Source organism: Ochlerotatus camptorhynchus, unplaced genomic scaffold, assembly GCF_037179485.1.
Source record: "Ochlerotatus camptorhynchus isolate MF236.1 unplaced genomic scaffold, CSIRO-AGI_Acam_v1.1 ptg000231l, whole genome shotgun sequence".
Taxonomy (NCBI): Eukaryota; Metazoa; Arthropoda; class Insecta; order Diptera; family Culicidae; genus Ochlerotatus; species Ochlerotatus camptorhynchus.
Genome location: NW_027040721.1, coordinates 1324877 through 1351647, shown reverse-complemented (window position 1 = coordinate 1351647; position 26771 = coordinate 1324877). Strand labels below are relative to the sequence as shown.

At 43.4% G+C, this 26771-nt stretch overlaps 1 protein-coding gene and 1 pseudogene across 4 annotated transcripts in view; one reads left to right on the top strand and one right to left on the bottom strand.

The window, feature by feature from the left end:
• Positions 1-26771, top strand: part of side (sidestep) — a 671279-nt gene that overhangs the window by 567704 nt on the left and 76804 nt on the right. The window lies entirely within an intron of this gene.
• Positions 19759-20798, bottom strand: LOC135704120 (uncharacterized; annotated as a pseudogene).

The following is a 26771-nucleotide window of genomic DNA, read 5'->3' as shown; positions in this document are numbered from 1 at the left end:
TCACGTTCCAAATTACAGACACGACAGATATTACTCTGAACCCGACCAATGTTCTTCATGTGATATCTACTAGGACAGTGCCCAGTTACTAGGCCAGTGTATATACTAAGAGCTCTTTTATTGAGCTCTAAGAGCTTTTTGGTGTATGTTATATTAGGAGCTATAAATCTTTTTGGCTGGTTGCAGTTTGTGACAATCATCTAATTGGCCATCATCCTTTGCTCTTCCCAGCATTTGAGTTCCATTTTTACCGTACAGTATGATATTCCACAGTATGGTTCACTTTTGGAAAATGTCCCATCGCAACTGAAATATTTGTCCCGGGGCCAAAGATTCCTGCATCTGTTCGTATTCCAATTTTTGAGCCATCTGTGAAAAATATGATTGAGCCTTGACGAATGTTAGGACCACCAGTTTCACAATCCGAACGTGCCGTTTCACAAGTTGAAGGGAATTTCATAGGTGTCCTCTGGTTTCATCCAGTCTCCATTCATACTCATCACTGGTCCTCTTTGGATGTATTGTAACCCTAGTAGTGTTACAATTCAATTGTAGAAACTTATATACGACTTATAACAGTCATAAACAAGTTGCTGTAACTTATTGTGATGAAAGTGTGCTACTCGGGAAGATGCTTAGATGACCAACAAGATCACCTGGCACATGTTCATAAAAGGGCAGCAGATTGAGGATTGCTTCTAATGCTTTTTATGGGGTGCTACGCACCGCACCCGTTATTGCAATGCATGCTAGACGTTGAAGTTTTGCTAGTTTCCTCTGTGCAGTAGCCTCTTTTGATTCTGACCACCACACTAACGCAGCATGAGAGTTCAGATTACTCAAATTCGCGAAATCGTAGGTCACTCATAGATTGAATAAATTTTCCGACGCTTTTCTGAGGAAAACTTCTCGAATATGAGAAAAACTGATTGAGGTTTTAATCAGTCTTCTAGTACACTTCTACCCTGTGTACAATTTTCTTAATTTTTCCCTGTATTCGAGAAGTTTTCCCCGGAAAAGTGTCGGAAAATTTACTCAAACTCTGAGTGACCTACGTTTTAGCGATTTCCAGTAATCTGAAATCAAATATGGGTAGCATTTTTTGTCAATGTGCGATTGGTTTGGAAAGATTTTTTTTTCTAAATCAGGTGAAATAAACTCACGCCGACCCACGCCACCACGCCGCCGCCGCCGAAAGCAAACGGCGTGACGCCGCCACGCCGCCGCCGCCGGCAGAAAATAACATATCACGCCGCCGCCGAAAATATTTTGATCGGCGCACAGGTCTAGTTAAGACGTATTTTCAAGTAGTAGTAAATCCGGTCTACGGCCATATCACATTCAAGAGGTTTTGGGCCCGAAGAAGTTCAAGATGGAAAGATCCGGAATAACGAAGCTGACGAACGAAAACTACGAAACCTGGAAGCTGGAGGTGGAATTCCTGCTGGTTCGCGAAGGACTATGGAAGTACATCGTGCCCGGAGTCAAGCCGGAAGAGGCTGCAAACCGAGCGAACGCGGCGGAGCTGATTGCCTGGGACGAAGGGGATCAGAAAGCGCGTGCGACCATTGGGCTGCTGCTGAGCAGGAGTCAACACGGCCATATCCGGACTACGAAAACCGCAAAGGAAGTATGGAAGAATCTGGAGAAGCAACATGAAAAGAAGTCACTAACGTCGAAGGTTCACCTGCTGAAGCGGATTTGTGATCTCAAGTTCCAGGAAGGAGACGACATCGATGACCACCTGGTAAAATTCGAGAGTTTGTTTGAAAAACTGGCCAACGCTGGTACGAAGCTCGACGACGATTTGCAGGTAATCCTGGTGTTCCGCAGTCTACCAAGCTCTTTCGACGCGCTGACGACTACCCTCGAAAATCGGTCGGAGGACGAGCTGACGCTGGCCCTTGTAAAGGATAAAATTATCAATGAGGTGCAGAAGCGAAAAGGGACTGTTTTGGCGGATTCAGCGGTATTGAACGTGGCCGGGAAATCAAAATCCATTGTGTGCCACCACTGCCAGAAGGTCGGCCACAAGAAGTGAGACTGCAGAATTTGGCAAAAGTAGAGCCAGGATGAAGTTTCTCGAAGTGAAAAATCGGTTGCCAAGGAAACCAAGAAGTTTGCCAAGCAACAGGCAAATGCAAGAAAAACGGAGTCCACTCAAGAAGATTTCGTTTTCAGCGCTCGTGAAGGACCAGTGACGAAATGGATCGTGGAAGCTGGAGCCAGCTCCCACATGTGCGCCAATCGAAAGTTTTTCGTATCCGTTGAGAAACCACGAGATGATATCCCAAGTTTCGTTACTGTCGCTAATGGGAAGAAAGCATTCGTGAAAGGTGTGGGGAACTGCCAGATCCATTGCTACGTGCTCACCGGTGTCCTGTACGTCCCAGATCTGGATATGAACCTCGTTTCCGTCGGGAAACTCGTCCAGAAAGGCGCAGCGGTAGAGTTCAACGACAATGGCTGTACGATTGTAAAAGGTACACGGATTGCGGCTGTAGCAAGGCATAGCAACGGTCTCTACCACTTGCAGATGGAGGAACGCGTGGGTGCGGCAATTGAGCATTGCAATAAGAAGAACTGTTTGCATTACTGGCACCGTAAGCTCGGTCACCGTGATGTCAAGGCAGTCCAAGAACTGGAGCAACGACAATTGGCGGCGGGCATCAATATTAAGCAGTGCGGTTTGGTTTTGCCTTGTGAGACCTGTCTGCAGGGAAAGATGGCACGACTGCCATTTCCAAAGGAAGCAACGAAGAAAACGACGGCTGTGATGGACCTGGTACACAGTGACCTGTGTGGACCAATGAGGACGGTGACCCCGGGTGGTCGTCGTTATTTCCTGACGCTTATTGACGACCACAGCCGGTACACAACGCTGTATTTGATGCGAGAAAAATCAGAAACATTTGACGCTATCCAGGACTATGTGCAGAAAATGAAGACGAAGTTTGGCAGGCCGCCGAAAGTGCTGAGATCCGACCAGGGAGGCGAATATCGTGGCTCGAAGATCAATTTACGGCAGCATATTCATCGCAGCAGAACGGAGTCGCAGAAAGAAAGAACCGTTCCTTGGTGGAGATGGCCAGGTGTATGCTTTTGGAAGCATGTATGCATAATCGCTACTGGGGAGAAGCAATCAACACAGCAAGTCATCTGCAAAACATGTTGCCAACGAAAGCGGTTAATCAAACTCCGTACGAGATTTGGCATGGAGTCAAGCCGGACGTTTCGAACCTGCAAGTGTTCGGAACATCAGCATACGTATTTGTTCCTGAAGTCAAACGATCGAAACTCGAATCCAAAGCCGAAAAACTTACTTTTGTCGGCTACTCGTTGCAACACAAAGCGTGGCGTTTCATCAGCATGAAGACGAACAAAGTGACGATTAGCCGGGATGCCCGATTCCTGCCTTCGATGATCGACAAGGGGGAAATTTCAACTGAGGACGAAGGTACGTTTTTCTTTCCGTTATCGCTATTCAATCAAAACCGTAGTGAAACGGATACACCGGAGGAGCTGAGACAACCTGAACCAGCAATCGATCGTGAAATCATGGAAGAGGAAGATCTCCACGGTGTTGAAGAACATTCGGATGAAAGCCTGTACGAAGATGCTGATGAAGCAGAAGCACTCGATGGAGGTGAGTCACAGGAGGAGCCGGTACCAATCCACGTAGAGCAAGATGTAGGTACACAGCGACTATCAACCAGGGTGACGAAGGGTATTCCACCTCAACGCTACTGTGCCGACAGTCGGGTTGCACATCACGACAATGACGAGCCGCGCACCTATCAAAAAGCTGTGACTGGTCCGGAGAAAGACATGTGGAGGCAAGCCATACAGGATGGATTGCAATCGATGTACGAGAACAACGTGTGGGAGTTGACCATGCTGCCGGCTGGTAAGAAAACCATTGGATGTCGCTGGATCTTCAAAAAGAAAACGGACGAGAATGGAAGGGTCATCCGGTACAAGGTGCGGCTTGTCGCTCAAGGGTTTACGCAGAAATATGGAGTCGACTACGACGAAGTTTTTGCTCCCGTGGTGAAGCAAACAACGTACCGGACACTATTCTCCGTCGCCTGCCAGAAGAAGCTTCTCATCAAACATGCAGATGTCAAAACAGCGTACTTGAATGGTGAGCTACAAGAACCCGTCTACATGCGGTTGCCTCCTGGATGCACAGTGGATGCAGAAAACGTGGTTTGTTGTCTTCGCAAAGGATTTGGAACCACACGTTGGACAAAACGCTGATACAAATAGGGTTCAAGCCATCCAAGAACGATTGTTGTCCCTACGTCATGCAGAAAAGTATATGTTGACGATTTCATTATAGCATGCGAGACTGAAAACGACTACAAGGCCATCGTTAATGAGCTGAACCAATATTTCACGGTGACGTCCTCGGGGATATCCAGCAGTTCCTTGGTATCCAGGTCTTCCGTTCCGAGAAACACGTTGCACTAAGTCAGAGAGCCTACATCCAGAAGCTTCTGACCAGATTCGGTTTGGAAAACGCGAAACCATCCGCTATACCATTGGACCCAGGCCACCTACATCCAAAGGAGGAGATCCCGCTGCCCAATAACCATCAGTATGCCAGCTTGATTGGTGGGTTGTTGTACGTGGCCATGTGTACTCGACCTGATGTTGCAGCAGCTGTTTCAATCCTGGGGAGAAAAACTAGTTGCCCATCACAGGCTGATTGGGTGAAGGCGAAGCGTATCCTGAGGTACTTAAAAGGTACTATTGACCACGAGCTAATCCTGGGAGCCGATTCCACGCAATTTGAGGTGTACGTAGATGCCGACTGGGCTGGTGACACCAAAGATCGCAAGTCAACCACAGGCTACCTGATCCGGTATGCAGGTGGTATGATTGGATGGTGTTCCAGGAAACAAGATTGCGCAACATTGAGCAGTTCGGAAGCCGAGTACGTTGCTAAAGGGTGATACGGTCAAAATTTGGTCAATATCAACTTGACGTATTTCTTTCAATTTTGCATTTAAAAAACCTGAACACCCCTCATGTTGAAGGTGTGTGTGTGTAGAATGTTGCTCCTATTTTGATTTTGGAATTCACTCTTCAGTTGTCAAAATGCCGTCCAAGCAAGAAGAGCAGCGTATCAAAATTTTGCTCGCGCATCGCGAAAATCCGAGCTACTCGCACGCAAAGTTGGCAAAATCGCTAAAAGTTGCCAAATCAACCGTTACAAATGTAATTAAAGTGTTCGGGGAACGTTTGTCGACAGCCAGGAAGTCTGGATCGGGGGGAAATCGAAAACCGGATGCCGCTGAGACGACAAAGAGAGTTGCCGGTAGTTTCAAGCGAAACCCTAACCTCTCTCTCCGAGATGCCGCAAATAAGCTGGGTGTATCGTCTACAACCGTGCATCGAGCCAAAAAACGAGCCGGACTATCGACTTACAAGAAGGTAGTGACTCCAAATCGCGATGATAAACAAAATACGACGGCCAAAGCGCGATCCCGGAGGCTGTACACGACGATGCTGACGAAGTTTGACTGCGTGGTAATGGACGACGAAACCTACGTCAAAGCCGACTACAAGCAGCTTCCGGGACAGGAGTTTTATACGGCAAAAGGAAGGGGAAAGGTAGCAGATGTTTTCAAGCACATGAAACTGTCATAGTTCGCAAAGAAATATCTGGTTTGGCAAGCCATCTGTACATGTGGCTTGAAAAGCAGCATTTTCATAGCTTCCGGGACTGTCAACCAAGAAATTTACGTGAAAGAGTGTTTGAATAAACGTCTGCTGCCTTTCCTGAAGAAACACGGTTGTTCCGTACTGTTTTGGCCGGATTTGGCATCTTGCCATTACGGTAAAAAGGCCATGGAGTGGTACGCCGCCAACAACGTGCAGGTGGTTCCCAAGGACAAGAACCCTCCCAACACGCCAGAGCTCCGCCCAATTGAGAAATACTGGGCTATTGTCAAGCGGAACCTAAAGAAGACCAAAAAAAAAACTGCTAAGGGCGAGCAGCAGTTCAAGGCAAACTGGCTTTCTGCGGCGAAGAAGGTGGACAAGGTGGCTGTACAAAATCTGATGGCAGGGGTCAAGCGTAAGGCCCGGCAATTCGGATTTGGAAAAGCAGAAGCCTAACTGAATATTTTTCCTGAATTTTATACTAATTGAACTTGAAAAAGAAATTTAATTTGATTTTTTAAATAAACGATTTCACCGATTTACACGCGTTTTCCCTTGACCAAATTTTGACCGTATCACCCTTTATACCAACAGCAGCGTTTGATAGTACGCAGCATGTCCCGGGCTAAAATCATTTATTTTGCTGTTTTGGGCCCGCTGTCACGGTATAACATGCTGCCTACGCGCCTGCCACTGGGCTGGTTTAGGGTGATCGACGAAAACATCCTTTCAACTGCTGCTGAGGAGTGTGGCATTGGCAAGTAGGGTTGGCACAATTCGTCTGAGATAAGGAAAAGCGATTTCGCCATTCACCCGTTTGGTTGCCAGTACCACTCCCCAAAATTCAACACCATCATCAAAATTAGTATCCATCGAATTCGTTGATAACATTTGGGAACATCTGCAAAACTGGGTACATTGAGGGGTGCGTTTTATTTTTGAGATTTTTTGGGTCAATGCCCTACCTCAAAAACCTGGCAATGGTTTACGAAAATCATATCATCCATATTGATACGTTTCCCGATTTGATTTACAAACGTTATGTAGAAGCTCATCGCCATTGTTCTGAAGTGATGAACATCCTCAAGCTTGATGCTATTGGATGACAAAACATCATCCAAATGTTTTTGTACGCCAGTACCCATATAAACCTTTTCCACAGTAGTTTCTGGGTTGAAAAATTAACAAACCCAGGTCTTCAAGCTTCGCAATGTAGTCTGGTTTCATGAAATTATCGAGGTAGTTAAATAAACGAACTAGCTCAGAATTGAGTCGGAATATTTAAAGTGCTTCCGATTGGAACAAGCGGTTAAGTTTGTTAACTTTTGGTAGAACAAATTCCAAAAACCTCAAGGCTCCGTCATGGGGTTCTCCAAGATACCGCTGATTGCTTTCATCTTCTCGGCATCTAGTCCACATTCGAATTAGTATAATTTAAGTACACTCTGAGAGCTGGAAGTCTTTCTAGCATCCGTTTCACCACCTGCCGGGTGGAGCATTTTCAATGGTTTCTGTATTAAGTTTCAAATATCTGTATAATGTCTGTAGTCTGTATTGGATCTGTACGAAACTTCAAATATCTGTATAAATACAGACATATCTGTATATCTGGCACCGCTGCCTGTATGAATTTGTATTTTGACATAACAGCATTCTCTTGATCAAGGCAACCTCTGGCTATCGAAGTTAACATTTTGTTTTTCTTCATTCGTGGCTGGGTGTTCATTATCGTCTCTGTATTCGTCTTCATTTTGGTGGGGATGATTTTGAGAAAGAACATGTAGACATGTAGTGAAGGTTTTTACACACAGATCGATGGCAAATTATTGCCTCATGCTGAATTGATGATAATATCTAGGTTTTAGGCTCTGTGGTCGACAACATTCAAAATAATCATTTTGCTCGAAATGAATTTGATTATTTTGCCTGTGAAGATCGCTTCTGATTTTAACAATTTTCGGTTGGATAATCAAGCACTGGTGAAAATCAACAAACGCGTATTCGTTGATGTACCGTATGCGTGATAATGTTTGCACCATCGAGCAATGTCAAAATTAAGAAAATTCTCAAAAATTTCGGTTTCGAGTTTTTTCAGAGTCTTAAACTATGTTAATCTTCGATCGAGTTTCCACTTGCATGGCACGTTCTAATAATGTAGTCTGGATCTATTTCTCTCCAGGTATGGGTCAATGTTTATCTGAGGCTTTCATGATGTGCCATATTGAGTAATCCAGCGCCACATATACTTCGCCCAGAACGGAAGATGTTCCTGCAACCACTTCTGAGTGCGGTTCGAGGTGTGGCACGGAGCCCCATCTTGTTGAAATACAACATTTGGCTTCGGACCGTACTGTTCTTTGATCCACGGAAGAACATACTTACTTAAAATCCTGATGTAGACCTCCGTGTTGACCTTGTCGCCTTCTGGAATGAACACCGGGTCCATTTTTTTGCCATCGGAAGCCACCAATCCAAACACCATAACACGTTCTTGTGCTCGTCGGCCACGTCTGTTACCGGAAGAGAACTAATATACCGATCGGTTCTGGAATTTGATACGGGATCGACAATAAACATGCTCTTGTCGGTGAACAGGATTACCGGGTTTTTTCGCTTAAGAAAGTTCTAGATTTTCTTGCATCGTTCGACTCGTAGCTCCCGGATGCGGTTGGTAATCATGTGAGTTTTTTTTTCCGTGCCCCCGACTTCGCCCCGCAATCTTCCTTTACGATCTTCCGTGCCGTAAAGTCACTGCTCCCGTGTTCCTTTGCCATTTTCCTTATTAAACGCACTGGATTCACCCGAATCTTCCTTTTGATAGCAGCGATAACCCTCGGAACCCGAGCTGACCTCGGAAGACCTGTGGCCACCTTCGCGGATAGTTGTCCTTTCTTTTCTCGATCTAAAACCCTTTTGACGGTCCACCGGGACACTCCCACGGCGATTGAAATGTCTTTTTGCGACATTTGCGCGTGGGACAAATCACGAATACGCTGCCACTTCGTCATGGTGCAACTGTCAAACTAAGTAAATCATTTTCTTTTATACACAGCCTACTACGGTATGAGCTATAGGTTACGTGCATGCAAAGAAAACCAAGGCATTGTATGCACAGGTGAAACGGGTACCTTATTTGTACGATGGTGCAAACATTATCACGCATACGTTATAATGAACTCATTTGTTCATTTCGCTCGTACGTACCAGCAAGGATTTACAAAACAAACGCAATTCATCTACACTGAGTTGAAAAGCTACTCCTTGATTGTGATGGTAAATGATAAAAATAGACACTGCAACCAACCACGTCAATAGTCAATTTCACGGAACAAAGACAAATCGTCAAGATTGACTTGGAACTTCATCTGGAACGAAGGAACAAAATCAAATAAAAGCAACAGCAAAAAAAAAGGGTTATTCCAATCACGCATCCGGCCCCACTAGAAAGTCCCAAGTCAGCATTTAAATCGGTACTGAAGATAGCAAAAAAAAAAAAAAAGATCGAGCTTGACAGCAGTTTTAATTTTTACCCTCCGAATCTCGCCCATCCCAGCCGGATCCGGAAGTTACTTCCAAGGAAGAAAAGGGTCCGTTCCTTACTTCTCCCCAAGGAACTGCCGCCACTACTGTCGGAAGGGAAAATCGACCCAGCTACTACCAGGAGGACATTTTGCATACCTAAGCAATCAGTGCATGTTCCCATGCAATGGGATGGAAATTGAAAATCAATAACTCAATTCCGTAGGCTGTCGTCATAAATTTGTTTTATGACTAGTCAATTCCTGTTTTTGCGACCGGAAGCGTTCATTTATCACAATCACCGACTCGGACCGAGAGCAAGGGAGTTTGCTAATTCGAACCCAATCCCCAGCTGTAGGTCTGTGATTGACTAGAAAGTGCCAGTCACTCTTCGGGTTCTGCACTCCGTCCACCACCTCAATGACGAATCGCAGCTCAGCAAGTAGCAAAAGCAAAAGTAATTAATTTAAATATTTCATAGAGCCCCGAGGCGTTGGAGAATATTTAAATTTTTCGTTTTCTCGAACAAGAAGACCGGTCGGTCATCACCTATTTCAGTGGAAGCCCTCCTTTGGTGGTATATTTTTCTGGTTTTCTAGGTTAGGTGACGTAACTCACCCCCTCCTCACATTGTGGCTTTTGTCGATTCGTATTTCTATTATACAGCCTCTCATGCAGGAGGAATGCAAATCAGGTCTTATTTCTCATCTTTTGTTGAAGCATGACTCGTTCGGATTTCGCACCAGACCCAAACCAACCCGAGTCGAGAGAAGAATGCTATTTTTTTTTCGCCTTCGAAATGATTGAAGGGACAAAGGGCGAACGGGCGGACGATCCATTTCGCTTGTTCTCACTCTCCATCACTCAGCTCCCCGCTCGCACTCACTCACTTGAACGTGAATCAATGACTCGATCGATGTCGGGCATAAAACGCTCATCAATCTTGTATTTCATCTGCAAGAGTGAAGAGGAGGATGAGTGGACAAAAAATTGATGCCGGAAAAAAAAAGGAATTGTGATGTGGGATATCCTTCGTCGATTTTCTGTCGGAGTTGATGCTGAGGAAGTGCTTTTTTACTCGATGCTAGAATTAAAAAAGAAGCTGGGCGAGGATGGTTTATTTTGTTTCACATTGGACAGTTATTTGTTTTGACGCACCTATTCTTTATTGGGTGATTCGTTGATTCATTCGGCTGTCATTTACTCATCAAGTATTATTTTCGCCGGTAAATAGAGATTTTCAAGTCCGGTTGTATTGGTGCCAGGGTGGCCAGATTATTTTTTTATTATCGGTAGCTTCTCAAAACTTTGATCGGTAGTTATCGGTAGGCCATCTGCACAGAAAAAAAAAATTATGAATTTTAACTATCGCGTAAAATCTCCCTTCGTTTAATTTTGTCCTATACTTGGCATAAACAGCGAAATCGTTTACAAGCTTGCATACAATATTGCCAATATATGCGATATTGCACTTAAATTTACACGAAATATTGCGTAAATTTATGCCAAATCTAGCGTTAATTTTATGTGCGCTATATCTCGCAGAAATTCGCATGAATTTTTCGAACGGTGATGAAGAAGGCTTTCCCGATACTTGAAACCTTTGCGAGCGGGGAGGGGCCCCCCCTGTCCTTCAGTTCTTCTGCTTTAAATGTGTCGAAATCAACATTTCAAGACCAACAATTGAAATGGACTCAACTCAATTTTGTATACAAACCTTGTAAGGCCATTTTCTCGCGAACCGAAACCTACATTCGCAAACCTAAACCACAATCGGGTACAGGAGAATTTCATCTACCTGTTCATTATGTTGTTTTCTCTTGGCGGACTTCGGTTCGTGAGAAAATGGCCTTACAAGATTTGTTTACAAAATGTAGTTGAGGCCATTTCAATAGTTGGTCTTGATTTCTAATTATAACGCTAATTCTGACTACAAGGAAAACAACACATAGGTATTGAACATTTTTCAAGATAACTAAACATCTGTGATTCTCGGTAGGAAAAGTGAAAAATCGGTAGTCTGTGAATCGGTAGGCATCCCGAAAATCCCCCTGTGTTAGTGAAAATCTGAGGAAAAATACATAACAAATCGTCACGGCGAATGAGAACGACCCAAATTTGAGTTTAGTTCACTCATAATAGCCAAAAGTGCAGGAACTCAGTGATGAGTAAAATTTGTCTCATGGTTTCCTGTGGAAAACCTAAAAAATCTGCCGGAAAATGAGGAAATTGACGAAAATTTTATTCAGTCTCGGAGTAGTACCAATAGACTGAGTGAATCCAATCTTTACTTTTCTCAAATTCGGGATTTTTTCCCTGGAAAATCCCGGAAAAAACCTGGGAAAGTATGAGGCTAATTTACTCATCGCTGAGTTCCTGCACTTTTGGCGATTATGAGTGAACTAAACATAATTAAAACAAATTTGGGTCGTTCTCATTCGCCGTGGTCATATTCATTTTGACAGATCTGATTGAAACATTTTTAGGTTAGTCAGAGGAAAATAATAAACAACTTTACACTCGCTAGTGTGCGTGCGTTAAACGTCACTAATCTCTATTAAGCGTACATTTTCATTTACGTTTACAATGTTGGATTTTCACATCGGAATTTTACACTTACTTTAGGAAGAATATTTCGTTTCATCGAGTATTCTATTACGGGAAGGATGATTTGTTTGTAGACAGCAAGCTTATTTTTCAGGGACAGGGTTGACTTCGTGTTGATAAGTGGATACAACGATCTAATCAAGATGTTGCACTTGGTTTTCGTTGTGTCAACGTGCTCCCTGAAAAGAAGCTTGCTGTCTAGTGTTAGCCCGAGGTACACGACCTCTTTGGACCATTCCACCACTGTGCCGTTCAGGCAGATCTTGTTATTCTCCGACGGAACAAGTCTGGGAGATTTAGAGTGTGGGAAGATGATGACTTGGGTCTTTGCCGCGTTGATACGGATCTTCCAGCTGTTGAAGTATTCAGACAGGACGTCCAGGCCTCTCTGAAGTCTGGCAGTCAGAGCTCCGATGACCCTACCCTTGTAGACGATGGATGTGGCATCTGCGAACAGAGACAACGATCCACCATCAGGGAGAGCCGGCATATCGGAGGTGAACAGGCTGAATAGAATGGGGCCAAGGATGCTTCCTTGTGGAACCCCGGCACCGATGTTGAATGCATCCGATGTGATACCATTCAGAGGGACTCGGTACGTCCTGTCCGATAGATAGTTGTTTATTATCTTCACTAGGAAGATTGGAAGACCATACTGCTACAATTTGAACACCAGGCCAGCATGCCAGACATTGTCGAACGCTTTTTCAACGTCCAACAACGCCATGGCAGATGTTTTCGAAACAGACTTGTTCCGTCTGAGAATGTTTGTTACTCGAGTCAGCTGGTGGACGGTCGAACGACCCTTCCGAAAGCCAAACTGTTCCTCGAGTAACAAGTTGTTTTCTTCGGCAGATATTAGGAGCCGGTGGTAGACTGCTCTTTCAAACAGTTTTGATAACCCTGAGAGAAGGCTGATTGGTCGATGGGTATGACTTTAGCTGACTTCCAGCATGAGGGGAAGTAGCCAAGTCGGAGGCACAGTTTAAAAATCAGCGCCAGATGGTTGTAGAATGTGGAACTCAGGTGTTTGAGTTCCAGATTCAGGATGTTGACGAAACCAGGGGCCTTCATGTTTTTAGATGATTTGATATAGGCCAACAGTTCGTCAGCCGTAATCTCGGATTCCTTTGGAAAAATGTTAGGAATCTGAAGAAGATTGGTTGCATTTTCAGCAACCTCATATTCATGAGGGCTGACGATGTTTTGTCCGAGATTATGGGAGCTGACGAAGTGTTGACCTATCGCGGCAGCCTTCTCTTTAGGAGTTATCAGATGAACCACTGTGTCGCCAGGATGGTCCAGTGGGGTCAGTGGTGGAATGGGTCTTGGCTTGTTTTTAAGGATTTTCGTTAGTTTCCAGAAAGGCTTTGCACAACCTGGGAGAGAGCGGATCTTGATAGCAAAATCCTGATTTCTAAGGTTCACCATCCTGGCTTGGATGGTTTTTGTAAGACGATTGCAATGGGTCTTCAAGACACGCAAACCAGAACGCTGGTATTGCCTTCGGATGGAGTTACGGAGTCTGATGAGATCTTTGGTAATTCTATCAAGGTTCAGAGTATTGCTCACCTGTCTGGATACTGCACGTCTTCGGGCGTCTCCGGAAGGACACCGTAGTCGACAGTGGAGTCGACACAGTGTTGGAACTGCTCTCAGCTGACACGATGGTAGTTGCGTCGGGAAGCTTGGAATCGGTTGACGGATGAGCCTACATCGGCCACCAGCGGATAGTGGTCCGAACTCAGCTCTTGGTGTGTCACAGCTAGCGATATGTTGTCTCCCATTTTGCTGATGAAGAAGTCGATGGTGGAGTGTACGCCAGACCGGCTCAACCGGGTGGGAGAGTCCGGAGCTAATATGGTGTAGCGAGCCTCTTGCAGGTCGTTGTTCAGGATTGTGCCGTTTTGGTTGCGTCGACTGTTGCCCCAAGTCTGGCGTTTCGCGTTCAGGTCGCCAGCGATGATGTATTTTTGCCACCGCCGAGTCAGCTTGATGATATCTCGTCGAAGGTCCGCTGCCGACCCATCCCTGTTGTTGACTTGTTTGGGGCAGTAAGCCGCAATGATGGTGCTGGGGCCAAGCGATGTGCCAACTTCAACCCCGATGGCTTCGATAATTTTGAGTTGACAGTACGGCAGCAGGTGACAGTTGATGTTACGCCTCACAGCAACTGCTACTCCCCCTCCTCTTGGTTCTGTTAAGTCTCAAGCGCCGAAAGTCAGGCAGGTAAACGTTTACCTCCGGCTTCAGGTGGGTTTCAGTGATGACGGCAATGTCGATGTTTCGTTCGTTGAGGAAGTGAACGAACTCGATGTTCTTGCTCTTGAGCAAGCAAGCGTTCCAGTTGGCGATCTTGATGGCTTCACGGTCCGTAATTGTAGATGAAACGTGATGCAGCAAGAATTTGCTCGGTTCTGGTTCTGCAGGAGCGCTTGATGAGGATTGCTTCTGCCATGATGGTTATGAGTTCCTCTGTTGTGAGCAGCTCTTCGTTTTCGTTTGATGGTGGGGCGTTATCTCGACTGGCGGCTTTGATTAGCCGAAGGGTTTGGCACCTCAGCAGATGGCGGGACCGATGCAGCAGCAGCAGCCAAACGGATGTTGAGCCGAAGTGGCGGAAGAACCGGAATCGGACGCCACTGGCTAATGGCGGGAAAATTCTGCTCATTGCGTGCCGGAACCTTTTTCCATGAATTCCGAACGCTTCGGACAAGACTTGCTGGTAGCTTGATGTGCTGCACCATAGTGGGCGCATTGTGGATCGGCGTTCTCCATCCTGTCGATTGCTTCAGGTGCGTGCTCCTTGCCACATTCGTTGCAGCGATGAGCCATGTGGCAATTTTTGGTCCCGTGCCCAAACATGAGGCAGTTTGAGCATTGGGTAGCTCAAACTTGAGCTTTGGTAGCGTTCCCTTAACCACGATGCGGGAAAGCACCCGAATACACTGCAGGTCCTTCAAACACGTTGTGTTCCGCTCGATGTGGACCAAATACAGCTGGTCACGGTACTTACGGGTGACGTCGTGTCGATTCATCTTGAATACTTGCGACGGCTTTAGGTCGTTCTTCTTCAGCTCATCCGACAGCGCGGCGATTTCCATGTCGGGCAGTCCACGCAGGACCACCTTGAGCGTCTTGCCGCTTCAGCAGCTCTTCGATGGCGTTGTAGTACTTCCTTGCTGGTACCATCAGCATGATGCTTTCAGTGGATATGCGCATGGTGCACTTCAAGCTTTGCTCGATGTAGAATTTAATGTTCTCCCGAAGCCCGGGCGGGAATCCCTTTCAGGTGTATTCAGATCTAAGCGTACATTAGCGGAGCGGAGCAAAATTTGCGTTGGAATGAGAGAGACAACTAGTACTTTTCTCCCTCTCGTACCTTCGCAAAATCTCTCTCCGCGCGTGAAATATCGCTCAGATCTGAATACACCTGAAGGGTGGTAATTTCTCTTTTTTCTTTATTTGCGTTTCATCAACATTTTCTAGAATGACGGACCGGTTGTTTGACAGCAGTTTTTTCGATGCCGACTGAGCGTTGGCGGTTTCCTGTCGGGGACGCTTCCCGGACGAGCTTGCAACCGGATCACCACGCGGTGGTTTTCCCATGCTGGGATCAAACGAACGTAAAAGAATATTCTATATAGAGTGAGAGAGTGGATAAAACCGTACTGAGTACTGGGGTGGGACGTGCTGTCAAATCAGCATACTGATCATTCTTGTATGAAATTGGTTCCAAACGTAAACAAACCCTGTAGGTTTCTTATGGCTTGTTTACGTTTGGAACCAGTTATGCGAGGTAGGCGACGATTGTTCGTATTTGACAGCCACCTCCCCCCTTGACTGAGTATGATTGTATTTGCCACTCAATGGGCGATCTAGGATCGAAACACAAAAGATCGATTCTTTTGGTTCGATTAATCGATTTTTTGAATCGATCTCAAATACGACAAAAATCGAGTGAATCGATCCTTTTCATTCGATTTTTGTTTCGATAAAAAAAAATCAGTGGATTTGCATTTGAAATTGAATATTGATTTTTTTGTCTTCACTTTTGCACATCACTTGCTTTGAATATGGATTCTGCAAACAACCAGTGTGACAGTTCAGTACGCTAGAACGAGAAAGAGAAGATTTTAGACTTATCTTATCTTATCTTTCTTTATTGAAGAGACTTTCAGCCATCGGCTGGTTCATCTCTGGATTATAGACTTTTTTGACGTTTAATTGTCTTTCTCTATGTAGCACACACGACGATTTGTTTTCCCACTAATCTGTTTCTCTCTTGCTCGCGCTCATTCGATTATAATGGTGCAGTAGTGTGCGCCGATTAAACATCAAAAAGCTCTATAATCGTCTCTCTGTACGGCCTTCGTATAGTACTTCGCATTCTCTTCCACTTCTGCCTTTCATCATTTAATACCAATAAAACGAATATTCTAACCCGGGCCCGACAAAGTCACTTTCAATCGAAAATCGTCAAGCGACGACGAAGCTGTCACCATCACTTTCAATTGAAAGTCATTCTGTCGTCTCTTCGAGCAGATCCCCTACAACATCAACAGAACCACTTTCGTTCAGTTTTTGTCCTGTTTGTTTTGGCAAGACTCGTGCTCATTTCGTCTTGCATTGTCAAATGAGCTTACTTTCGCATTGAAGCGAAGCTGTTTGATCGAAATTCGCGTAGTTTTTCTGACCTTTGTTGATTGTTCACTCGGTTAATTTAAGCGCTTGGTGCACGTGGATGTCAAATTAATCACTGTCGGGTGGTTTGTTTACCCATCAATATGGGTATTTTGGGAATCGGGGTGACGTCTAGAGGCCGGAAATCGATATCCGATGACATTTTACGATTTACGAGAAAAAGTGCGAAACACTAATGCCGACCCATCAATATGGAATCGGGGTGACGTCTAGAGATAGGAAATAGATATGCAACGCCATTCTTAAATCCAATATGGTGGTCTCCATTGCAGAAAAGTGAACAAAACTGTAAAATACCCTCAATATGGGTATTTTATGAATCGGGATGGTTTTTGAAAGAGAATGAAAATCGATATCCGACGACATTTTGAAATCCATGATGGAGGCTTCCGGTTTAAGAAAAAGTGGGAAATTCTATCAAATACCCATATATACTGGGTTTTTTTTTTAGAACCGGGTGAATAATCAAAATCCCAGTAACATTTAGAGACCAGCAACCGATGTTTGACGTCATTTTAAAATCTAAGATGGTGACTTTGGGTCAGAAAAAGTGTGAACTACTTTCAAATACCGATAAATGTGGGTATTTTCGAAATCGGGGTGACATCTAGAGGCCAGTAATCGATGTCCGATGCCGATGAAATTCAAGATAGCGTCGACTATCGATTTTCAGCATCCACACGTCATCTTCATTCCGAAAATACCCAGATATTAGGGTATTTGACACTTTCTCTGAAACCCGATGGCCACCATATTGGATTGCAAATTGGCGTTGGATATCGTTTTTCAGCATTTCCCGTTTGATAAATACCCATATTGTAGGATATTTGAAACTATTCATGCAACCCGATGGTTACCATCTTGGATTCCAAAATGGCGTCGAATGTCAATTTACGGCATCTACGCGTCGTCCACGTTCCGAAATACCCATATCTTAGGATATTTGACACTTTTTCTGAGCTCATTTTCCGTCATATTGGATTCCAAAATGGCGACTGATATCGATTTTTGACACCTTCGCGTCATCTTCATTCCGAATATACCCATATTGTAGGGCATTTGAGACTTTTCGGGACGTCAATTGAAACAAATCTTTGCTCCAAATGAAATGAACTGACGCACTTGACGAACGAAACAAGCGATAGTCAAGTCATGTTTGACAGGAGGAATTTTTACCGTGAATCGATAACAAGAAACACAATGACTTACACGAAAATGATATTGTTCGAAGTGAAGCGATTATGCGGAGAGTTCATTTTCTTTTCGTTGTATCGAACATGCAGAACCCTGATTCTAACCTGATAAATCACTAATAACACTTATAAAGTATCCATATGTCAAATGAAATCAAAATACTAATTTACAATATTCTCATCATGTATGTGTGTTACACATTTTACTGCATATGTACCACACAATTTATTTCTAAATTATATAATCACCACATTAAATTACTATTATAAGTGATATGTTATAACATATCATATGTCAATCAACCAACTTTCCTATGATCCGTTATATTTGAAACATTTTTGTGTCATATTTAAAAATCAAAAACAAATGAATCGATTCACTAGATCGCCCAATGCTAACAGACATCGAAAGCTCTCAATTAACAACTGTGGAAAGTGCATCTAGAACACGCAATAAGCTAAAATGCGACAAGCATTAAGCTTGAAATGCGAAGAAGAAGAATGAGGCCAAATCCTGATGAATGTGGGCGTCTTAGTGGAAAACCTGTATAATGAGAGAGAGAGAGAAGGATTAGTATTTTACATTTAATTCCACTACTTTATTTGCTTATCCTTGTCAAGGATAAGCAAATAAAGTTGTGGAATTAAATGGAAACTACTAATCCTTCTCTCTCTCATTATTGTGTCTTTCACGAATATTTATACTATAGAGACGAAATTGAGGGAGCTCGTAGATGGTTCAAATGTCAAAAGCTACCACCTTTCCCTATTTACGTCATGTGTCTTGATCATTAAAATTTTGTAAATAAAAGAAACATCAGTTAACATCGATGTTCAACTAAAAACGTAACTATTTCATAAATACTATTGCGTAAAATGGCATCTATTATTTCCGTTGTGAAAGATCAGAGAGCGTCAGTGAATACCATATATCATGTTTTATATGGATATTATTTCCTTGGATTGTCCAAATCGCGGCTAGCAACAATTTATCACAAACACAAGTCCACAATCACAAATTGGATCATGCGATACGAGGAGGACGGATTCTATTCTCGCCGAAGTTACGAAAGGGATGCTGTGAAATTCTCTCCCGAAAAACGACAATGGTTGATAAACCTGTATCTACAAAATCCTACGTTTTATCTACATGAATCTAGAAAGCGGTTCCAGCAGGAGTTCAAGACGACAATATCTATTTCATCCATTTGGCGCATCATACATAACGCTGGTTTGACCTGGAAATGTTTGGAACGTCGTGCAATTCAAATCAAGGAAAGTGATGTAATCCGTTTTTTCAACGAAATTTCGTGCATTCAGTGGGACTACCACAACCTCGTCTTTTTAGACGAGGTAAGTTTCGATAACAGATCCATGTTACGCTCCAGGGGCTACGGAGTTCGAGGCCACCGCTTAGTGTTTCGAGGAGAATTTGTGCGGAAGCCTAGGGAATCCTTGCTTTGTTTCATTGGGCAAAACGGAATGCTTGAAGCCTTCTCTACCAACGGAACATTCAACCAACTAAACTTTTTTGAATGCTGCCGACGATTTGCTCTGGAAACGGGCCATGTTCAGTGCTATCCGGGTAGACATTCCATATGGATATTGGATGGAGCGAAAATTCACTGCAGTGCGAAAATCATAGAATATCTTCGATCAATTGGAATATTCCCTATCTTTCTACCTGCGTATTGCCCCTTCTATAACCCTATTGAAGTCGTTTTCGGATTATGCAAGCGACAAACTCAAGCTATCTATCAGGAATGTGTAAAGAAAGGAATTAAACCAGTAGTAGCTGAAGTGATGGCTCCCTTTAGAAATTATAACATGTCTAACTTATTTTGGAAGTGTGGTTACCTGAGAGGAGGAAAATTTGATCCTTCGGTTGCAGATGTGTCTGATTTCAAGAATATTGAAACAGACGAATGAAACATAATCAATGCAGAAAAGTTCTAATTTCTTTGATCTTTCGTATTTGAAAACCAATAAAATAGAAAATATAGTAAAACAATGTATTTGTCTTTATTCATTAAAACAAGTTATCTCAACTCATTTGCAAGTTGGCTTATTCGTGGTCTACATCCTCCATGTCAACTACCTGTCCAGCAATATGTCGACTGAACTCTCCTTCGGAAACTTCCATTGAAGTTTCCATCGCACTTATGAATGAATCACTCATGCGTCCACGCTGCTCCAATGCTTCGATGCGATGCTTCACGAATGAAAGTTGTAGTTGTAGTGAGGAAAACGCTTCCTTCAGTGCTGTGATCTCTTCACAAAACGACGCATTTACATTGTGAGCTACAGCCAACCCACGCTTCACACTTTCAATTTTCGGACCGTCCTGTGTTCTGAAAAGATGTTGCAGATGCTTTGGAGGAACTGAATTAATCATGTTCTCACGCGTATGAGCTGGCGAAGCAAGTATGGCTGATGCCAACATTGTCCATGCCATTTCGTGTCCATCCCAAAGATGACCATGTCGTTCACACAAATCCTTAGATAAATCGACGACCACTTGGGTTGAGGCTGCTCCTGCCTTATCGCGCTCAGATGGGTCAATCAAATGTTGCTTCACTGAATTGAAAATCTTACGGGAACTTACGGACAGTGAATAAACATGCAACAGCAGCTGAATTTCTTTTCCTTTCCAGTTCTGAAGCAACGTGGTGGTCAGTTTGTCCAGCGAAGTTACTTACGATTTTGCTTCTCGTAAAAAATGGCAAACCTCACCAAATCTTATTCTTCCGGAGAATCCTTATCCATCCATGCTGGCACCGCGCTTCTATCGTCTTGCTGATTAAAAATTACTTCTCGAAGTAGATGTGGTCTACATAGCTCCCATAATTTCGTCTTAAAGTCATTGAGCGACTTTCCATCTACATTCCAGTGCGCAATATGAGCTCCGGAGGACTGACCTTTAAATTCACGCAGAAACACCAGCAGTCGACAGTTGAACAACGCTGGAGATTTGTTTCCTTTCGGCTGAGTTACGTGCTCAGGTGCATCAGGCTGCTCATGGCTTGGATCACTGTCGGGGTCGCTCCAGTCATAGTCGAGAACCTGAACGTCTTCGAATAACGGGTCATCGAGTTGATCCGCCATTCGTTCTCATTGCCATCTTCCTTGTCTACATCCTCACCATCATCGTTACGGGATGCCCTTCTGGAAGCCATTCGTTCCTTTTGCAGAAGCTTCCTACAAAGATGATATTATTACATCGGTTGAATTTTAGTTTGCAAATCACCAATCTTACCAATTTTGTTGTAAAACAGTTAAAACAGTATAAAATAAATCACTTAAAAGCTAACTTTTCGAGCGGCTTCAAAATTTCACGAAAAACAAACAACAACAAACTTTTTTTCATTTTTTTTCACTTGATTTCCATTCTGTCAACAATGTTCAAGATGTACGTAGAAAGGTGAAAAAAGTGAGAGCGAAATCGATAGCGAAATATCGTAACGACGAAATTGATATCGGTCGAGTCTAAATGAAGAAAAATTTCGCAATATAAGAATAAGGCGTTATTTTGGGACTACCTATAGAGATTTTCACGTCCAGTTGTATTGGTACGATATATGAGAGCGTGTTAGTGAATATCCGAGGAAAATACATAACAAAGCGCTGTCAAACTCATTAAAACAGATCTTATTTCATACATTGTTTAGGTTAGCCAGAGGAAAATAATAAACAACTTTACACAGCGATCCACCCGCTAGTGTGCGTGCGTTAAACGTCACTAATCTCTATGAGGACTGCTCCTAAGCAAGCATGGGAAAACTTATAGCCAAAATAGCTATCCTCACCCAACAAACAGATTTCCGAACGAGTGTAAATTTTCCCAACCAAGTGCCTCCTGAAGTAGGCTGGGAAATGACAGCAGTCACTGAACGAAAACATCCGCAATACTTCGACTGATTATTGTATTGCTCGAGCCCTTTAACAATATGTTGTCGATTTCGGATGATTTCCTTATGGTTGGATTCGTAATCAACTGATGACTGTTCTCCAAATAAAGGATGATATTTATTTGAAAATTTGCTGTTAAACATACAGGGCCCAGAGGACAACCATTTAAATATAAGATGACTTACAATTACAAATGCTCTGGATTATAGATTATTAATTCGATTGTTTACAGTTCCATATTGAACAGCCATGAACATCAGCCATTCATAATGGATATAAAAATAACTTGTTGATCGAGGAAACTTCCTCCACCACGAAATATATAAACTACGGTTTCCACGCTTTACCAATATTCGTACCACCTTTGATAGCGATGGCTATGCTTCCACCTCGTTTGTCTGCTCAGAGCAGCAAATGACGTTCAATAGAACTATTTACATCATCGTTTTGAATGATTTGCGTTAAGGGGCTGAACCAATACTAAATGCATTTCAATTTAAGATGACTATCATTCTGAAGAGAGCATTACGCATTCCAACTAAAGGCCCTATCCCTTCTCATAACAATGTTCATCCTTTATTCGAGAGGAAAATCATCTGATTTCAAAACAACCGTCATCCGGTTGCAGCTATCATTCAAAAAGGCGATTTCGATGTTTCGATTTGAATGGCCTGAGCTTTCATTCGAACAGAGAACGGTGGTTTGGTACAGTGTAGTAGAAACGAGGGATAAACTTAAAGGCAGCCGAACAATTTTCTCTACCCAGGGAGAACCCGGTTGAATGTAAAAAACCGAACGTTAAATAGCCGAGTGAGATATTATTTTGCTGAGTGATTTAAATCAGTCGGTTTGACGGTTTTGCAATAGTTGTGTGACGCTTACGTTAACGTATTGATGAATCTACGCGAAACTGCACCAGTGCATGCGAAACCTAGGTTTGAAATCCAAAACCACAAAAGTGATGATGTACTAAAAAATATTCCATACGATTTGACAGCTAGCAAAACGTCATACCCATTTTCACATCATTTCAATCTGCTGGCCGACCGTAACGTAGATTCATCAATTGCAATATAATACATACTTTTCTCCTTGTGATTCTTTCTGTCAATTCTCACAGCAGTCATTCACCAGAATGCAAACGTAATATATGTTTTATATTTTTTCCTTGAAACTTTAGGCTTTTTGACAATTGCACAATTTAATGGTTCTATAAAAGCGTAACCTAACTTTTCTGAAAGGGTTACAATGGACACTTCAAAATTTCAGAGCAGTCCAAAGAGCTTTCAGAGCACATCATTAAATTTTCAGGGCAAGTTCAGTGATCTGCTAGGGCAAGCAATGCATCACAAATTCCTAAGGTAAGCCCAGAAATCTTTCAGGGTAAGCCCGTAGGGCTTCCATAGCATATTCAGAAGACTTGCAGTGTAAGTCGACCTATCTTCAGGGTATTTGATTTCCACCACTTCGAGGGCAAGAACAATGTGGGCATGTTCAGAGGAGGAAGTTTATGAAATTTCCAGGGCAATACCAAAGAATCCAGTTAAAATTTAAAGGACTTACAGGATAACCTTGTTGGTGCAAAAACTTAACTAGACGAAGCCCTTAAACCCACAAATTTTGAACTGGTATCTGATGGGGCGCTGCAAACTGGGAAAATTTGCTCGAAATTCGTCCCATAACAGTCAACCCTATTTCTGTATCATCTTCGAAATTTTCCAGGTCCAACAAATCATTATCGAGTGAATCAAATCGTTGACAACTTCCACTTCATCGGAACTAATTAGATCCGGCCGTGTACAGCCCGAATCAGTGTGTCATTCATCGATCCATCAAAGCATCGTCGTTGTCCCTTGCCTGAAAATTCCAATCCTAGGAAAAATCCCTTACCATCTACCGACATTCCTCAGCGCTCGTGCCAAACGAAAACGAAGGCGAAAGTTGTGCCTCGGGGCTGCTGCTCCGCTCATTTGATCCCAAGCTCCGATTGATTTCCGCTCCGTCTCATCACCAGGCGAGAAACCGCCCCGGGATGAAATTAGAAAACGACACAACAAACCAAGAATCACAAACGCTCCGGTTCGCCCAGAGTGTCTTCTATCCGGTTGTTCGGTTCGGTTGCAATTTTGTATTTCCAGCCTTCCTTCGGTTTCGGATTCAAAATGATTCATTACCCGCACCACCCGGGGGGGGGGGGGGGGGTACCGGAGCGAAATTGGAGAATGCGAATCCGAGCAGATTCTCGGATATCGGATTTGCCTGCCCGTGCTGGAAATCAGTCACACCAATCACCACAGCAGAAATTTTTCCTCACTTTCTTGTTTTCGAAATTGGATCCGATTTTGGCTCAATTTAGACACAAACACAAATCAGCAGCACGCTCCGGACGAATGCGATGGACAGATGCGATGGATAGATGGATGGATGCTTCGGAAGCATTTATCCTCTGGAGCTCGGGCCTGCCCGAATCCGGTTCTGGAATGGGACGCTGGCTGCTCTGTGTGAGTTGTGATGCGGAATAGCCAAGCTCTGAGACGATTACCGTTGATTTTTTTTTTCGTTGCTTCCTCGGAGCGATCTATGATGATGTTTTCCTTTTCTGTGTCTGTTTCGAGATTGGGACGACTGTAAGCAGCAAAAGGATGAATCGGTGGGACGAAATCACTCTTACCTAACAGGATCGTTTATATTCTTCTTTCGATATCGATTCATTATTCAGCAAGGAACTATCCATCAGATTGGACTGTGTGGGAGGGACGCTACGGAGAGAACACTCTTTTTTTTGGGCAGGGTTTTTGAAAGTGTTTTCAATATGATACACGGTTTGTAGGTATACCTACCACTTAATGCTTTCTCATTTTGGATTTATTTTCTTTACGGTGGCAGGACGAATTGGGCAAACCGAATCAGTGCTGTAAATTTAGACCTGGTTACATCTGGCGCCCCAAATCTATGCGCCCCTTTCAAGAGCGCCCATAATTGTGACATAGGACTGCATGTACACGCAATTCAGTTCCCTCTAATTGTATGGGTAAAATATAAAACGAGAGTTGAACCCACATCCTTGATTTGTTTTCCGTCGATCTTGTTTTACGTGCTGAGCACCAATGCTACCGACGCCAGGAAGGCAGCTTCCACAGCTTGACCCTACCTATCGACCCATCAACTCATGAACCGGGGACCAACGGCTTTACTTCCCTTCCGAAGGAAGGCGTGATCAGAGATGTTATGTCTCAGAACATCCCGGCGGCGCCGACTGGGATTGAACCCAGGCCTGCTGGGGTGAGAGGCAATCACGCTTATCACTACACCACCGGCGCCAACTAATCACTGTTCTATCCCACCATGACTTTTTCACTGGCATCGTTCACAAATAAGCATTGGGAAGCGATCATAACGAAACTGCATAACGGGCAATGGACGCCTTTAATTTATGCGAGAATAATAATCTCCAACTGTTATTTGCTGCAGTCAGATATTAGATACAAGGCAAAATCCATAGAGATCGTGCAATATTCCTAATATTGTTCTTGAAGTTCTCGGAATTTTTCATGAATTTCTCTGGCATTCCTCGAAGTTCTCTGGACTTCCCTAAAGTTCATTGTACTTTTCAGAAGTCCTCAGAACTTCTAAAAGTTCTCACAATTTTTCTGACGTAAATGGAACTGCTTTGAAGTTGTAGATCTTACGTGGATGCTCACGGATATTCCCTTAACATGGTAAGACTTATCTGTACTTCTCTGGACTTCCCACAAGTTTCTTAATTTTTCTGGAATCCTAGACAGCAAAAAATAAATTTTATTATTACATCCAAGAGGATGCACTTCAACCATGTCGAAAATCTCATGTAATTTGTACGGCCACAAAAATAAACAAATGCAGTAATAGCAGCGTAATGTCAGTTCATGCACTGATGTATTAATGATTGCTCGATACCTATCCATCGCAAGCAAAATGTTGATAATTGTTTATATTTTGAGAGTTAGTGCACAGGTAGATTGAGTTTAAGGAAACGCCACTGTGAAAAACTGAAAAATACTGTGAAATACCGCACAATGGACGGCTTCTCGGCCTAGTTTTGATCATGGATTCATGGATAGTAAATTGCAAGCTGCTTGAAAATATTGAACCGCTAGTTCCCATTGACACTGGTCATCCCGCCCTTTCAGTGAAAGTTGCCAGCAGATAATTCAGCCAGAGCTGAATTACAAAAAAGCAGATTATGAAACATTGAACGAAGTTCTTCATCACATAGATTGGACGTTTTTAGAATCGACAACGAACATTGACGAAGCAGTTAGTCATTTCTCACGAACTGTTAACACTGCCTTAGCGGAACATGTTCCTATACGTAGACCCACTCGAAAGCCACCGTGGGGAAATGCTCATTTACGACGTATTAGATCGAGAACACTTCGGAGTTATAGTAGAAACCGCTGTCCTTTCTACAGGCAGCAATTTACCCGTGCCAGTAATAACTATCGTCTTAACAACCAGTTCCTGTACAAACTTCACTCTCTACGCACACAAGACAACCTTCGGAGAAATCCTAAGCAGTTTTAACTTTTGTGAACTCTAAACGTAAAGAAAATGGCCTACCTGTAGAGATGATTCTGCACCATGAAATCGCTAAATCCGCTTCTGAAAAGTGCGAGCTATTCGCTACTCACTTCAAGAGTGCATTCAATAGTTATATCGCTTCTTCTGAACAAGCTGCAACTGCCTGCAGGGATACACCAAATAATGCCTGTGATTTGAGGAATTTTGTTGTTGACCACCAACATGTAGAATCAGCTATTTCTAAAATGAAGTTCTCCACTTCAGTTAGCCCAGATGGAATTCCATCCTGCATTTTGAAACGTTGCTCGAGTGCATTGATTTATCCGTTGACGCTTCTTTTCAATATGTCCCTTCGAGAATGCAGATTCCCATCAAGCTGGAAATTGTCTATTATGTTCCCTGTTCACAAAAAGGAGATAAACAGAATGTAGAAAACTATCGCGGCATTACGTCATTGTGCGCTTGCTCCAAGGTGTTTGAAATAGTTATCTACGAGGTGCAGTTTGCGAGCTGCAAACATTATATATCAGTTGATCAACATGGTTTTTACCCAAAGCGATCTGTGTCCACAAATCTAGTGCAGTTTACCTCATTTTGCTTGCGTAACTT